Genomic DNA, 15131 nt, shown 5'->3' with positions numbered 1-15131 from the left:
GAAGACAAACATTCTGATTAAATAAACGGGGAAAAGATTTAATGCACATTTTACTTAAGAAGGTATATGAATAGTTAATAAGCACATGAAAAGGCTCCCAACTTCATCAGTCATTAGGGAAATGCAAACTAAAACCACAGTGGGATTCCGCAGTGTACTCACTAGAGAGGCTGGAATTAAGCAGACAGACAGTACCAAGCGTGGGTGAGAAAGTGGAGCAACTCTACCCTCCTGTGTTGATGGTGGAAACACAGAGTGCTACAACCCACTTGGAACCACAGCTTGGCAGTTGCTTATTTACAAAATGATCTGGCAACTTCACTTTTATGCACAAAAAGATATTTATGTGAATGTTTATAGCAGCTTTATTTCTAACAGCCAAAAGTTGGAAGCAACCAAAATGTCCACTGACATAGGAACAGATTAACAAATTGTGCAGTATTTGTACAATAGAATGCTGTTCAGAAACAAGAAAGAAGCAATTATGGCTACGTGGAACATCATGCACGAATCTCACAAGCATAAAGTGAATAGAGGAGTCTGATGCAAGAGAGGAAACAGCGCATGATTTCATTCTTAAAACTCTAGAAGAGGCAAAACTGCAGCACCAGGGAGAAGACCGATCACTGCCAGGGCTGGGTGGAACGGGATTGGCTGCAAAGGAGATGAAAGAACTTTCTGGAATCATGAAATTGTTCTGTATCTTGATTATGCCCAAGGCTATACTCCTTTAATTGTATACCTAAAATCGGTGAAATTCATTGAATACAAATTATAACTCAATAAAACAGATTAAAAATATATCAAGGAAGGACATATCAGCCAAAACAAGCAAACATGAATTTTGAAAACTATAGAAAATAAAATGAAAGTCATAGTTAAAAATCATTAGATGGATCCAAGGGAAACCTATATTGATAATAAGAATCCTTAATGAAAACACTACCTGTCACACACTTTTTTGTATGAGCCTTGTATAAATCAAACACACTTAGAAATGTGAGAGCAAATAGAAACTCAATTTTTATGACAAACTTTAACACAGATCTTCTGACCATGCGGGCAGATCAGGAGTAAGAAATGGTGCACTTATTTCCAGAGATACGTTGGTCGGGTTGAGGAAAGCCATGTGAGGCAGTGGTTCAGCACATGGGCATTTAAAACCAGATAGAAGGCCTAGTTTTAAATCCACTTTTGCCCTTGATTTTGAGTGTGTCACTGGACAAGTTTCTTAACCTAAGTCTCCATCCCAGGTGTTAAGTTCATGGAGTTAACTGAGAAGATCCGTAAGAACAGCCCTATTGAATAGCAGCTTCAGAAAGGAAAGAATATCACCCTTCTGATTCACTGCTGCATGCCTGGCACAACGCAGATGCTCAAATGTGTCTTGAACAAATGGGTGCGAACATCATCTTCCTGGCACCAAATAAACCTTCAATAAATTATACTCAGCATTATGCTTGATTAGCAGATATTTAACTTCGTGCCCAAAATTTTCTTTTTAAGCATTCATAGAATGCTTACCAAAAAAATTCCCATACCACGAGAAAAGAAGCTTTAATTAAGTCCAAAAGATAGATTTTATAGCAACATATTTCACCATAACTCATTAAAACAAAAAATTAGCAATAAAGGAACAATCAAGAAGAAAATTCACACAGGCTTGGTAATTGTGAAAGTACTCTCCAATGATGTTTAAGAAGTTTCACAGGGTCTGGTCTCTTATTTGTCAATTCCTATTTTTAATATGTATCTTTATTTCCTATTATTTGAGCAAATGGTTTTCTTGTCATTTTAATCTCTGTTCTCTTGCTCATTTGAGATGCTTTATCAGGTTTGTTCTTCCCTCTCAGGATTTAAGTTTCTTTTCCTTCATTCATTCACTCAGCAAACACTGATGCAGCCTCCCTGCCGTGCCCAGTTCACAGAGCTTCGCTTGTGATCTTTGTTGTCCAGGGAGGAATTTAGATGGTGTCCTCGCCCTTTCTTTCTGGGGCTGCCTTCATTCTGCAGGGGCGGGTCCCGCTGTGTGCAAGCTCCACCATCTACGCCAGAGCAAGGGCTGGTGGCAGAGCCCTGGCCTGGCATCTGGGAGGTGAGATCTTGCCTGCTCCCAAGCTGGGGACTTTGGTCTCCCCAGGAGTCATGGAGAGGCCGAGATTCTTCTGCAAAGGAAGCTGTCCCTCCAGGTGCCCGCCTCACAGCCCTTCCTAAAGTCACGTGACGCCCCAGGAGGGAAAAGCCCAGCTCCTTTGCTCAACCCAGCAGGGTCCAGGCTTCGGTGGTCCCTTGATGGACTGGAGGAGGATGGAAGCTCTACATCGGGCAGCTGGGGGCCTCCCAGGGTGAGCAGCCAGTGGGGTGAGTGGGAGCTGCTCCTCCGTCCTCCGGCTCAGTATGCCGCCTGCAGTGTGCGCAGCTCGGGATGACGGCTCAGCACATTTCTGTTGATGGCAGAATCAGCATCTGTCCCATACTTTAGTAATTGGCTCTTCTACCAAGTTTTAGTGTGGTTGGCCAGTTTTTTTGTTTTGGTAAATTTTCATCAATGTTTTAACTGTAAGCAGGAGACAGCTCAATCTGGAGCTGTAGGCTCTCCTGAAGGTTAACCCTGGGCCTTGCCCCTGTCCCAGATGGACTAACTGAGGGCCAAGGAGGTTAATAAACTTGTCCAAAGCCGGAGTTGTTCGCCAGAGAAAGCCCACTCAGGATCCAGGTTTCTGCGTCCGAAGCCAACGGGCTTCCCAGGAAGTCATTTTGCTCCAGCAGCCCTGAAGTTCAAAGACAGCCCCATGGGGGGTTTATCGGGGGCCCCCTTCCAGGGTTCAAGGGGTGTCAGTGAGGGCATCTGCTTACATGGTGGCCTCAGGGACCAAGGGCACACCAAGCCTGCAATGCCTGAGGAAAGGAGTCCCCTCTGCTCTTCCAGGCAGTGGGCATGTGGGGCCCACGGGACCAAGGCAGATTCTGAAACGTTGGTCTTGGACACAGGCCAGAAGGACAGTTGGCATCCTGCAGCATGGGGTTATTAAGATCCCATCTTGCAGCACCCCCAGACAGTGCACCCCAGTTGCTCCAGTAAAGAGATCTTCACAACCCAGGCGTTCAACTGCATCCCAAAGGCCACCACTTCCAGCGAACCTTCCAGGGGCCCAACTGATGCCTGCAGACACCAGACCTGGACATGCCAGGAGGAGATGTCATGCTTAGGGTCTTTGGGAGCTTCAGGAGCCAAAGAATCCAGTATAGTTTCCCTGGTGAGAATTTAGGACTGGGTTTGGTTTTGAATTTTTTCTTTTTAAGGAAGACACTTTTTTTATTGTATTGTTTGAACATTGAGTCAGCTGGGAACAAAAGAATGCAAGTTTGTCCTAAACAGGACTGTCTTCCGGCAGGAAAAGCACCCAGGAAAAGTGGCCACAGGGTTTTAGCTGCGGGGATGATCTTAGAGGAAAGAAACACAGTGAGCTATGCTGGTGCACAGCCAGGCTGGATGCAGAGTGGAGCCGTCCCTGCCAGGAAACCACCTGGGAGACAGTGCTCCCTCACCCTGCAGGTGGCTTCCAGGGGGAGAATCTGCCCCCTTCAGAATGGCATGAGGATGGAATCCTGCATAGCACCAACAGTGACCAGCCTCAGGCACGGGTGCAGGGGTGAGCTAGCCTCATCCACACAGGATGGCAGCCTAGCCTCATCCACAGCTTCCACAGTGAACTAGCTTTATCCACACACAATGATGACCTACCCTCAACCAAAGCTCCAGGGGTGAGCTAGCCTCATCTACACGCAATGGTGAACTAGCCTCATCCATAGCTTCCACAGTGAGCTAGCCTCATCTGTAGCTCCAACAGTGGGCTTAGCCTCATCCGTACATTGATGGTGAGCTAGCCTCATCCACAGCACCAGCACCAACAGTGAGCTAGCCTCATCAGTGGCTCCAATGGTGACTAGCTTCATCCACAGCTCCAGAAGTAAGCTAGCCTTATCCACACACTGAGGGTGAGCTAGCCTCATTTGCACATCAATGGTGAGCTAGCCTCAGCCACAGCACCAATGATGAGCTAATCTAATGTCGTGCAAGTGTTCAGTCCAGACATTCTGATCCCTCCTCAGGGATGAGAAATGGAATACTGCACACAACTTACAATGAAAAATCACCCAATTTTTAAAACTCAACAAATTTTTAAAGTGCTTTTAGTGGCCACATACAGGAAGAAACAGTTTCACAGCAAACCTTGCTCCAGACTGCTGGGATAAAGGATGGAGAGGTGGGGACAGGAGTGGAGGAGGGAGTGGGATGGCCATAGGAGGGGAGGGGAAGCTGGGTCCAGCAGCCCAGGATGTGGTCATGGTGTGACTGGTGCTGAGTAACTGGGAGGACTCAAGAGTGACGATGCCTGGACATCCTTCTATCTCTGACTCATGTTGGGAAGGTCTTTCAAACTCTTTTCATCTTGCAGAGAGGCAGAGCATTCTGGAGACCAACACTTCCTGGGCGGCGCTCAGAGTGGGTGACTCTGCAGAGAGCACCTGCCAGGTGTGATCTCGGACTCAGAGTTCAATCTGCATTTAGCTGACAATGAACTGCAAACTCTGAAAATGTTCACAGCCATGGAGAATAATCTAGAAATCCTCAGTCCATTGGGAAACGGTGTGGGTCAGGGAGTGTCACCAACAGCTGGAGGTGAAGCTGGGACCAGTCAGTGAGGTTAACCACCCCAGGGAAGAGGAAGAGAAACCAGTCAGGGCCAAAACGGAGCTTTCATCGATGCCTGAGGGGGCCTTGTCCATTCTGTTTGTGGATTTGGTTGTGTGTGCCTGGGTATTAATTTCTTAGGGCCACTGTAACCGCAAACTGGGTGGCGTAAAATGACAGAAACTCACTATCTCACAGCTCTGGAGAACAGAAGTCCAAAACTAAGCTGTGGGCTGGGCTGTGCTCCCTTGGAAGTCTTGGGGAGGCTCCTTCCTGCCTCTCCCAGCTTTGGGTGGCTCCGCCCCTCCTTGGCTCGTGGCTGCAGCACTCCAATCTCTGCCTTCTGCTCTGTCTTCACACGGCCTTCCCTCTGTGTCTCTGTGTCCTCTTCTCCTCTTATAAGGACAACAGTGATGAGATTTGAGGCCTACCCCGCATGCAGATAATCTGATCTCAAGATTATCACCTTAATTACATCTGTAAAGACCTTATTCCTAAATAAAGTTGCCCTCTGAGTTCTGAGTGGACATGAATTTGCAGGGCAGGGTACTCTTCAACCCACTATGGTAAGTACCTAATTTGCTGCATATCTATTTTACCTGCATTAGTACTGATGGCAGTGGCTGTGCCACACGGCCTGCCGCTGCCATCACACCAGCTGCAACAGGGAGGTGCAGCTGGGGTTGCACACTCTGTGGAACCAGCGGGAGCTGGAGACAAGTGAGAGCCCCACCTCTTCCAAGTTGGGATGGGAGCTCCCCAGGTGCTGCTGCAAACTCTGCCCTAAGCACGGCTGCCCAAAGCTGCAGACCTGGGCCTCCTGCTCCACTGAGCAGGCAGGGGCTCTGCCCTCCTGAGAGGGGGCTGCAGCCGCCCAAATTGTGGCTGCAGACCTGGGCCTCCCGCTCCACTGAGCAGGCAGGGCAGGGGCCCTGCGCTCCTGAGGGGGGGCTGCAGCCACCCAAATTGTGGCTGCAGACTTGGGCCTCCTGTTCCACTGAGTAGGCAGGGGCTCTGCCCTCCTGAGAGGGGGCTGCAGCCGCCCAAATTGTGGCTGCAGATCTGGGCCTCCCGCTCTGCAGAGCAGGCAGGAGCCCCGCCCCTGCCCCAGGCACAGCTGTAGCCACCCAAACTGGGGCTGCAGACCTAGGCATCCCTGCACTCTTGGGGGGGCCTGGGAAGGCACTCTTGAGGGGGCCTGGGAAGGAACCCTTGTCCTTGCAGGCTCAGTGGTTTCTGGTCCTGCTGCTTAGCCTCTCCCCACTCCTGGCACCCACTTTGATCTCAGAGCAGAGGTGGGGCCAAGCCCAGGCACTTTCACAGCCCAACCAGGTGTGCACACACTTGGGGCAGTGCTGACATGCCAGCCCCCTGCCCCTTCAGCCCCCTCTGGACTTTGGGCACTGAGGAGCATGGGAGGAGAAGCTGAAGGAGAGTTGAGGGCAGCTGGGCACTGGCCTGCAGGTGCCCCTTGGTGCCAGCAACCTGGGTGCCATGAATGGCCACGGGAGGCAGACAGGCTCCTGGGCAGAAGGGGGAGGGTCCCCAGTGAAGCCCCATCTTCAGGCCAGGGCAGGCATAAAGCCTGGGGGCTGGGCTGCCAGTTCTGAGGACCAGAGGGGGACATCATGGTGCTTTCTCCTGGGCCCATGCATGGCTGCCTGTGGACCAATCAGCCTGCACTTCCCTGCTCTGAGGCCCAAAAAAGCCCCAGGCTCAGCCAGAGCAGGACAGAGGACAGAGAGATGACAGAAAGGATGGATGACTAGCTGCAAAGAGGAGCTACCATCTCTGCTGATAGCGGCAGACAACAGGATGACCAGCTGCAGAGAGGAACCGCCCACTCCAGGGCCTCCTCTCTGCTGAGAACTGAACACTCAACAGGACCACCTTCCCACGGAGAGGAGCTACCCACTGCGGGTCTCCTCTGAGCTATTCTAACACTCAATAAAACTCCTCTTCGTCTTGTTTACCTTCTACTTGTCTGTGTACCTCATTCTTCCTGGACACAGGACAAGAACTCGGGCAAAGGTACCACTGGCCACAGAGGTTTCTGGCCAGAAAAGCAACACCCTAAAGATCCCATAACAGACCAAGATGGAGAAAGTGGTACTTACTCAATCTTTTCTTAGGGGACATCGTTTATGAAGCTGGCGGGAACAGGATAACCAGATTGGGTGGGTGATGAGACCCTCAGGGGCACACTCAGCACCAGTAAGTAACTGGCAATAATAAGCTGCTGGTTTAGCAGAGGCCAGCAGGGTTTCCTCCAAGGCTCGTGTGTTGCTGCTTGGGTTTTGCAGGGCTGAGGCCGCAGCCGTGTTACAGGGACAAGCAGTGAACCACGGCCAAGGAGGGAAGTGCAGAGTGGGGCCCGCCTGCTGGTGGCACCAGAGAGCAAGGCAGGCTGGAGGGCATCCTCTGGGTAGGCTGCAGGAGTCCTCTGCCCTTCCCTATAAAATCTTAGGTGAAATCCAGATTTTGCTCTAGTGCTTGGCAGAAAATTGTTCTTCCTGGAGAATTCTCTGAGACATACATCAAGGATAAAGGGAGGCAAGAACTGAATTTACATGGAAAGAAAACCAACAACCAGGATGTCAGCCCAGCTCTCGCTTGCAAAAAACTCAAGAGCTTGCAGCCAGGGTGGGGCTGTGGCCATGATGCTGGGGGATCAGTTCCTGTCAACCAGTAGCCCTTGCTTAAAAATAAAAAAGGTGGAAGGGGCTTTTGGTCTCTGGGAAGGTGTGTCCTTGAACTGTCTAGGCCCCATGACATTTGGAATCTAGATTCTGGCAGGCATTAGGCCAGCAGCAACTGGTGGGGTCGGAAGACAGGTCTGGGCCTGTCCTTGTCCTGGAGTGTCCATGATGTGGTCTTATGGATGACCAGATGTGCTGCTCACAACCACCATGTAAGAAGGGTGGGGTAGTGGCCGTTAATATTATCTCAGTGCCATGGTTTGGATATTTGTCCCTTTCAAAATTCTGTCGAAATTTAATCCCCAATGTGCCAGTATTAAGATGTGGGACATTTAAGAGGTGATTGGGTCATGAGGGCTTTCCCCTAATACATGGATTAATCCATCCAAGGATTAATGGATCAATTGGTTATCACAGGAGTAGGACTGGTGGCTTTATAAGGCAAACCTCAGCTAGCACACGAGCATGCTCAGCCCCTTCACCATGAGATGCCCTGTATCACCTCAGGACTCTGCAAAGAGTTCCCACTAGCAAGAAGGCCCTCACCAGATGAAGCCCCTCAACCTTGGACTTCTCAGCCTCCATAACTTAAAAAAAAATTCCTTTTCTTTATAAACTACCCAGTTTCAGGTGTTCTATCGTAAGCAACAGAAAACAGACTAAGACACTCAGCATTCTGAGGAAGAAACTGAGTCTCAGTGTTGGCCCCAAGATAGCCCAGCCATGAGATGGCAGAGCCCGATTTCAAAGCCAGGTCATCAGGGATCTGCCATCTCTCACCTTTGAATTCTCTGAATCTCAATCCAAAGCTTTTTCTAGTACAATGTGTTTCCTCTACATCACATATTATGGGCAAGAGATCATGACTTTTATTTTATTTTATTTTATTTTTATTTTACAGTTTTGTACAGACAGGGTCTTACTATGTTGCCCAGGCTGGTCTTGAATTCCTAGCCTCAAGCCATTCTTCTGTCTCAGCCTCCCAAAGTGCTGGGATTACAGGCATGAGCCACCGCGCCCGGCCAAGATCATGACTTTTATTGGGAACATCTATTGGCTGCCTGTCTGTTTTGCCCCAGATGTGCCATATCTGTTAACTACCTCATAGTTCTTAGGGGGAAAGGCCTTCCTGGCTCCCTTCCAACTTGCCACTCATTGCCATGCTTGTGCCCACCTTGCGGCTGATAGAGAAGTGCCATAGCTAGCTTCTAACATTCCAGGATTCTGTCATCTTCACTTCTGCCTGGGAGCCCCCTTCTGCAATAGCATCCCCCCAACCTTCCCTGGCCTAAAGAAGATGCACCCCACGGAGCTCAGGGACACTAGCACCCCCTCACTGGCACGTTCCTGTGACTCCACAGCTCGGCGTGTGGCCCCTTCCTCCCCCTGCAGCCCTGCAGGCCCTGGTCGGGTGATGTTGCCCCTCAAATCCACTTGTTGTCTGGTGACCAGGAGGGGAGGTGGGGATTAATCCTTTGTGTGGGGTGTTGTGTGTGTGTGTGTGTGTGTGTGTGTGTGTGCTGTCTTGTAAAGCAGAGGCCTCTGTGTCTTCCCCAAGCAAGGGCAGAGCCCTAGGTTTTAACCAGGGAGGAGGGGGCATGTCCACAGCTCCAGTGGGTCAGGGCATCCAGGGTTCCCACATTTTCATGTGCAGGGACTTGGCTATTCCCAGTCCATATCTCAGCATCCCAGTCCGCTGTTCCAGTTGGGCCTTGACTTTGGTGGAGACTGGCAGGATGGCCTGGGCCTGAGCCCAATCAGACAGCCCAGTTGGGAGCAGGATCTGTGGTGGGACCCAGACGTAGCAGGGCCTGATTAGAGGTGGCTGAGTGAACCAGGGAGGGCGGAGGGAGAGAGGCAGAAATACTAAGTCGTCTGTCTCTGCCGCATTCCGTAAAGTGTCATAAAATCTAAATCAGAATCACTGCTGGGGTAGAGTTAATAGACGGGTAGGGAAAATGAATCAGGGTTCTTGTAGAACAGGTCCCCAAACTGACCGTGCACAAGAACGCTGAGACGTCGACAGACACACAGAGGCACATGAGGCAGTAAAACGTGCATTAGTGACAAACATGCCAGCACTGTGCCCCGACCACCGGTCCTGAAAGAGACTTTCCTAGGAAACAAACAGATCAAGGAGGAAATGAAGACCAGGGAACAATCACACTTAAAATGGAATTGAAATGGTTAGGGTCACAACAGCACTTAAAAAGATTTCCAGGCCTTTGAATATCTTCTTTATCAAAATAAGAAAAGAAAAGGATCAAACGGAGTCTAAAACCTATGATCTTAAGATCATAAGAAAATCTAAGAAAATCGGAGGGAAACATAACAAGTAGAAATAGATGGATTTATATATGAGAAAAACTTAAATGAGTCACTAAAACGAAGAGCTCGTCCAAACAAAACAAATTAGAGGGGTATTTAGAATTAACCTAGAGCAAGGCTTCTTGACCACGCGCTGTGATGCTCCTAGCTGGCTCACGTTTTGTGCCAGGGGCCACCCTGTGCACTGTGGGGTGCTCCATGCCCACCCTGGCTCCTCCCACCAGATGCCAGGAACATTATTTCCCCCCCAAGTCGTGACAAGCAAAAATGTCTCCAGACTTTGCCAAATATCCCAAAGGAAAAAAAAAGTCATTCCTGGTCGAGAATGACTGCCCTCAAATTAAAAAAAAAAATGATCAGGAAGCCCGGTGTATGTGGTAGGTTATCTGGCTGATCTTACCCTTTTAAGGAACGAGTCATTTTTATGGCATATAATTTGTTTCTAGGCATTCTTTGAGATATATGTCATGTGATTAGAAAACTTGAAAATGATTTAAGACACAAAATTATTATTATTATTCTGGGGGTTTGGCCGTGAGCAGGGGATGGAGGAAGAGCAGAGACCAGCTGGGAAACATGGCTTCCTTAAGCAGGGCTTGGAAAGAGGTACCCAGGAGAAGTAGTATCTTGTTGACAGGTAATGACAATAGAAGCTCTGATTACACAACATCTTCTAGAATGATTACATTGTGGAGGAGAAGGACATAAAAATGTCACCCAACTGTGGTCAGAAATGAGCAGCTCGTGGGCACCACCAGCGTCACCTCACCAGTGCTGGGCAGCGCGAAGCTCCTCTGCTTCACCTGGCTCTGCAGGAGGAGCCGGCTCCTTCCAGGCATGGCCGCGGGCAGGCTCCCTGGCCACAGTACAACCCATCCATACAGGCGCCATGGGGGCTGCCCTCCACCTTGGTTGTTTCCTGCTCTGGCCCGTTCACTGTGTTCACCTCCTTCCCAGTAGCCAGAAGGGCCTCCCGGTTGCTCTGCTGATGCTGCGCTAAGGAGAGTATCCATGCCTGTATCCCGGGAGCTGCCTCCGGGGCTGCAAATCTCCATGCCTGTATCCCGGGAGCTGCCTCCCGGGCTGCACATCTCCAGGCCTCCGGATCAGAGCCGCGTCGTGTTCTAGGAGATCCTGTTCCTTGTCCGGCTTGAGTTGCTACAAGCTCCTGGGCTTCCTGGCTCATGGACGTCCGCTGGGGAAGAAGGGCTCCTTCACCCAGCAACAGGAGCTCAGCCGAAAGCTTCTGCTTGCTGCATTTTGCTCTGGGGACCCAGCCTGTGTTGTGCCTGCAGTGGAGCACTTCCAGGACATACACGTCCATCCTTGCCCACTTCTGTGCAACTGCTGAAGCCAATGCTAGGGATTTGGTCTCAATTTTCAAAGTAAAGTTTGTATTCTTAATGGTCCACAGAGTTACTCTAACTCCACAGTGAGCAGCTCATCTATTTACTCAGGGTGACCCAATAGGTAGGTGACATGCTTTCGGCCCAGGCCCATTGTCCCTGTGTCATTGTTAATATCCTTTCATTTACAGAGGTGACCCAGGTTGGACAAAACCTCTGTGCTCACCCCTGGGTGCTAGTGTGCTGGGGAATCCCTCTCAAGACACCTGGAAATCTAAATCCTTCTAAGCACTAAACCATACAGACAGTTGATCATTTTGGGTGGAAATCCTAGGGCCTCGTGGACTCTGCCTTCTTAAGGAGACTTCATGGCAGGAACAGTTCCTTTCTTGACGACTTGGCCTTCCTCCGTTCTGCCCTGGCCTGTGGGGCCCACCTGGGCCTCTGTCCGAATGCCTTTCTGCCTTCCAGTGCTCCATACCCTCCACTTCCTTTGTCCAGTGATCTTTGCAGAGCAGTTGGCATCATGGCTGCAGCATTGCTCCTGGCTGGAAGGGTCCACCCCTGTATATCACTGTCTTCTGGGACCTGCTGTGGCTGAAGATGCAGGGATGGGTCGATGCAGTCCGTACCTGGGAGGGCTTCAGTCTAGTGGGAGAAAAGGATTCCATAATGGGGTCCATGTATAGATGAGCAGTACACATGTGGGCTGTGGACAAATGAGAGCCCACAGAGACCTGCCTGAGCTCAAGGTGGGCTTCCTGGAAGAGGAGTCTTGGAAGGTATAAGAAGTGACCACATAGGTGAAGCAGGAAAGTCATTCCAGCCTTTGGGGCTGGGCTGAGCACAGGCAGGGTAAAATCAAGGTGTCCCGAGCACATCTAACGCGGGGGAGCTGGAGTGAGGCGAGGCTGGAGGCCTGGCCACCAATGGTCAAGTGAACTATCCGAGGACATGGCTGGCACAAGCCACGGGAGGCCCTCGCCGCCCACTTTCTGGCTCCACGCCACCATGTAAGGCCTTCTACAAAGCCACCAATGCCCCTCAAAACAGTTAGAGCCTGGGCTGGAGCCAGCCCATGCTGCGTAGGAACATCTACAGGGAACTGTGGGGGCCTCAGGGGAGGGGGTTCAGAGCTTTTGATGAGCTTCAAGGAGAAGGAAGGAGAGCCTCCTGTGTCCCCGAGGAGCACCAGGCACACTGCACCTCAGAAAAAGCAGGACTCATGTGATGCAAAGTGTATGGAAATAAACAGATGACCCAGGTGAGAACCACAACCATTTGTTCAGAACCTGCCACCATCCTTTGTGTCTGGCGGAGACTGGGAGGCAGGCAGTGGAGAGGAGAAGCTTCGCAGGGAAAGAAGGGAGGCTCAGGTGTGCCCTGCCTGGAAGCTGTTGGCTGGGGGAGCTGGAGGTGGCTCACTAGAAGCAGGGATCCTATGTGATTGGTTAGGGGCGTATTTGACTTTCTCTGGTTGGTCCGAAGTTGGAAGTTGAGACAGAAATTAAGGAAGTGATCAGTTATTAATCAAGTCCTGGCCACCTGGGGCCAATTGTTACAGAAGTTACTGCTTAGCTTTCCAGATTAGCTGTAGAACAAGCAGGCTGGCCTCAGGCTGGTGACTGTAGATGATGGGTGGGCTTCCTTGGCTGGTGACTAGATAATCTGTGGGCTTCCCAGGCTGGTAACTGAGTGATTGGTGGGCTTCCCAAGCTGGTGACTGTACATGATGGGTGGGCTTCTCGAGCTGGTGACTGTAGATGGTGAATGGGCTTTTCGGGCTGTTGATTGTGTATGATGGATGGGCTTTCTAGGTTGGAGACTGTAGATGATGGGTGCACTTCATAGGCTGGTTATTGTCGATGATGGACGGGCTCCTTGGGCTGGTGACTGTGGATGATAGGTGGGCTTTTCAGCCTGGCAACTGTGGATTATGGTTGAGCTTCTCAAGCTAGTGACTGTGGGTGATGGGTGTGCTTCCTAGTCTGGCGACCATAGATGTGGGTGTGCTTCATAGGCTGGTGACTGTAGATTATGGGTGGACTTCCCAGGCTGGTGACTGTAGATGACGGGTGGGCTTCCCGGGCTGGTGACTATAGATGATGGGTGGGCTTACAGGGCTGGTGACTGTAGATGATGGGTGGGCTTCATGGGCTGGTGACTGTGAATGATGGATGGGATTCCTAGGCTGGTGACTGTAGATTATGGGTGGACTTCCCAGGCTGGTGACTGTAGATGACGGGTGGGCTTCCCGGGCTGGTGACTATAGATGATGGGTGGGCTTACAGGGCTGGTGACTGTAGATGATGGGTGGGCTTCATGGGCTGGTGACTGTGAATGATGGATGGGATTCCTAGGTTGGTGACTGTGGATGACGGGTGGGCTTCCCAGGCTGGTGACTGTGGATGATGGGTGGGCTTCCCAGGCTGGTGACCATGAGTGATGGGTGGGCTTCCTGGGCTGGTGACTGTAGATGATGGGTGGGATTCTCAGGCTGGTGACCATGAGTGATGGGTAGGCTTACACGGCTGGTGACTGTAGATGATGGGTGGGCTTCATGGGCTGGTGACTCTGAATGATGGATGGGATTCCCAGGTTGGTGACTGTGGATGATGGGTGGGCTTCCCAGGCTGGTGACCATGAGTGATGGGTGGGCTTCCTGGGCTGGTAACTGTAGATGATGGGTGGGATTCTCAGGATGGTGACCATGAGTGATGGGTAGGCTTACAGGGCTGGTGACTGTAGATGATGGGTGGGCTTCATGGGCTGGTGACTCTGAATGATGGATGGGATTCCCAGGTTGGTGACTGTGGATGATGGGTGGGCTTCCCAGGCTGGTGACTGTGGATGATGGGTGGGCTTCCCAGGCTGGTGACCATGAGTGATGGGTGGGCTTCCTGGGCTGGTGACTGGATGATGGGTGGGCTTCATGGGCTGGTGACTCTGAATGATGGATGGGATTCCCAGGTTGGTGACTGTGGATGATGGGTGGGCTTCCCAGGCTGGTGACCATGAGTGATGGGTGGGCTTCCTGGGCTGGTGACTGGATGATGGGTGGGCTTCATGGGCTGGTGACTCTGAATGATGGATGGGATTCCCAGGTTGGTGACTGTGGATGATGGGTGGGCTTCATGGGCTGGTGACTCTGAATGATGGATGGGATTCCCAGGTTGGTGACTGTGGATGATGGGTGGGCTTCCCAGGCTGGTGACTGTGGATGATGGGTGGGCTTCCCAGGCTGGTGACCATGAGTGATGGGTGGGCTTCCTGGGCTGGTGACTGGATGATGGGTGGGCTTCATGGGCTGGTGACTCTGAATGATGGATGGGATTCCCAGGTTGGTGACTGTGGATGATGGGTGGGCTTCCCAGGCTGGTGACCATGAGTGATGGGTGGGCTTCCTGGGCTGGTGCCTGGATGATGGGTGGGCTTCATGGGCTGGTGACTGTGAATGATGGATGGGATTCCTAGGTTGGTGACTGTGGATGACGGGTGGGCTTCCCAGGCTGGTGACTGTGGATGATGGGTGGGCTTCCCAGGCTGGTGACTGTGGATGATGGGTGGGCTTCCCAGGCTGGTGACCATGAGTGATGGGTGGGCTTCCTGGGCTGGTGACTGGATGATGGGTGGGCTTCATGGGCTGGTGACTCTGAATGATGGATGGGATTCCCAGGTTGGTGACTGTGGATGATGGGTGGGCTTCCCAGGCTGGTGACCATGAGTGATGGGTGGGCTTCCTGGGCTGGTGCCTGGATGATGGGTGGGCTTCATGGGCTGGTGACTGTGAATGATGGATGGGATTCCTAGGTTGGTGACTGTGGATGACGGGTGGGCTTCCCAGGCTGGTGACTGTGGATGATGGGTGGGCTTCCCAGGCTGGTGACTGTGGATGATGGGTGGGCTTCCCAGGCTGGTGACCATGAGTGATGGGTGGGCTTCCTGGGCTGGTGACTGGATGATGGGTGGGCTTCATGGGCTGGTGACTCTGAATGATGGATGGGATTCCCAGGTTGGTGACTGTGGATGATGGGTGGGCTTCCCAGGCTGGTGACTGTGGAT

Source organism: Pan paniscus, chromosome 13 (assembly GCF_029289425.2).
Source record: "Pan paniscus chromosome 13, NHGRI_mPanPan1-v2.0_pri, whole genome shotgun sequence".
Taxonomy (NCBI): domain Eukaryota; kingdom Metazoa; phylum Chordata; class Mammalia; order Primates; family Hominidae; genus Pan; species Pan paniscus.
Note: the sequence above shows the minus strand (reverse complement) of the source record.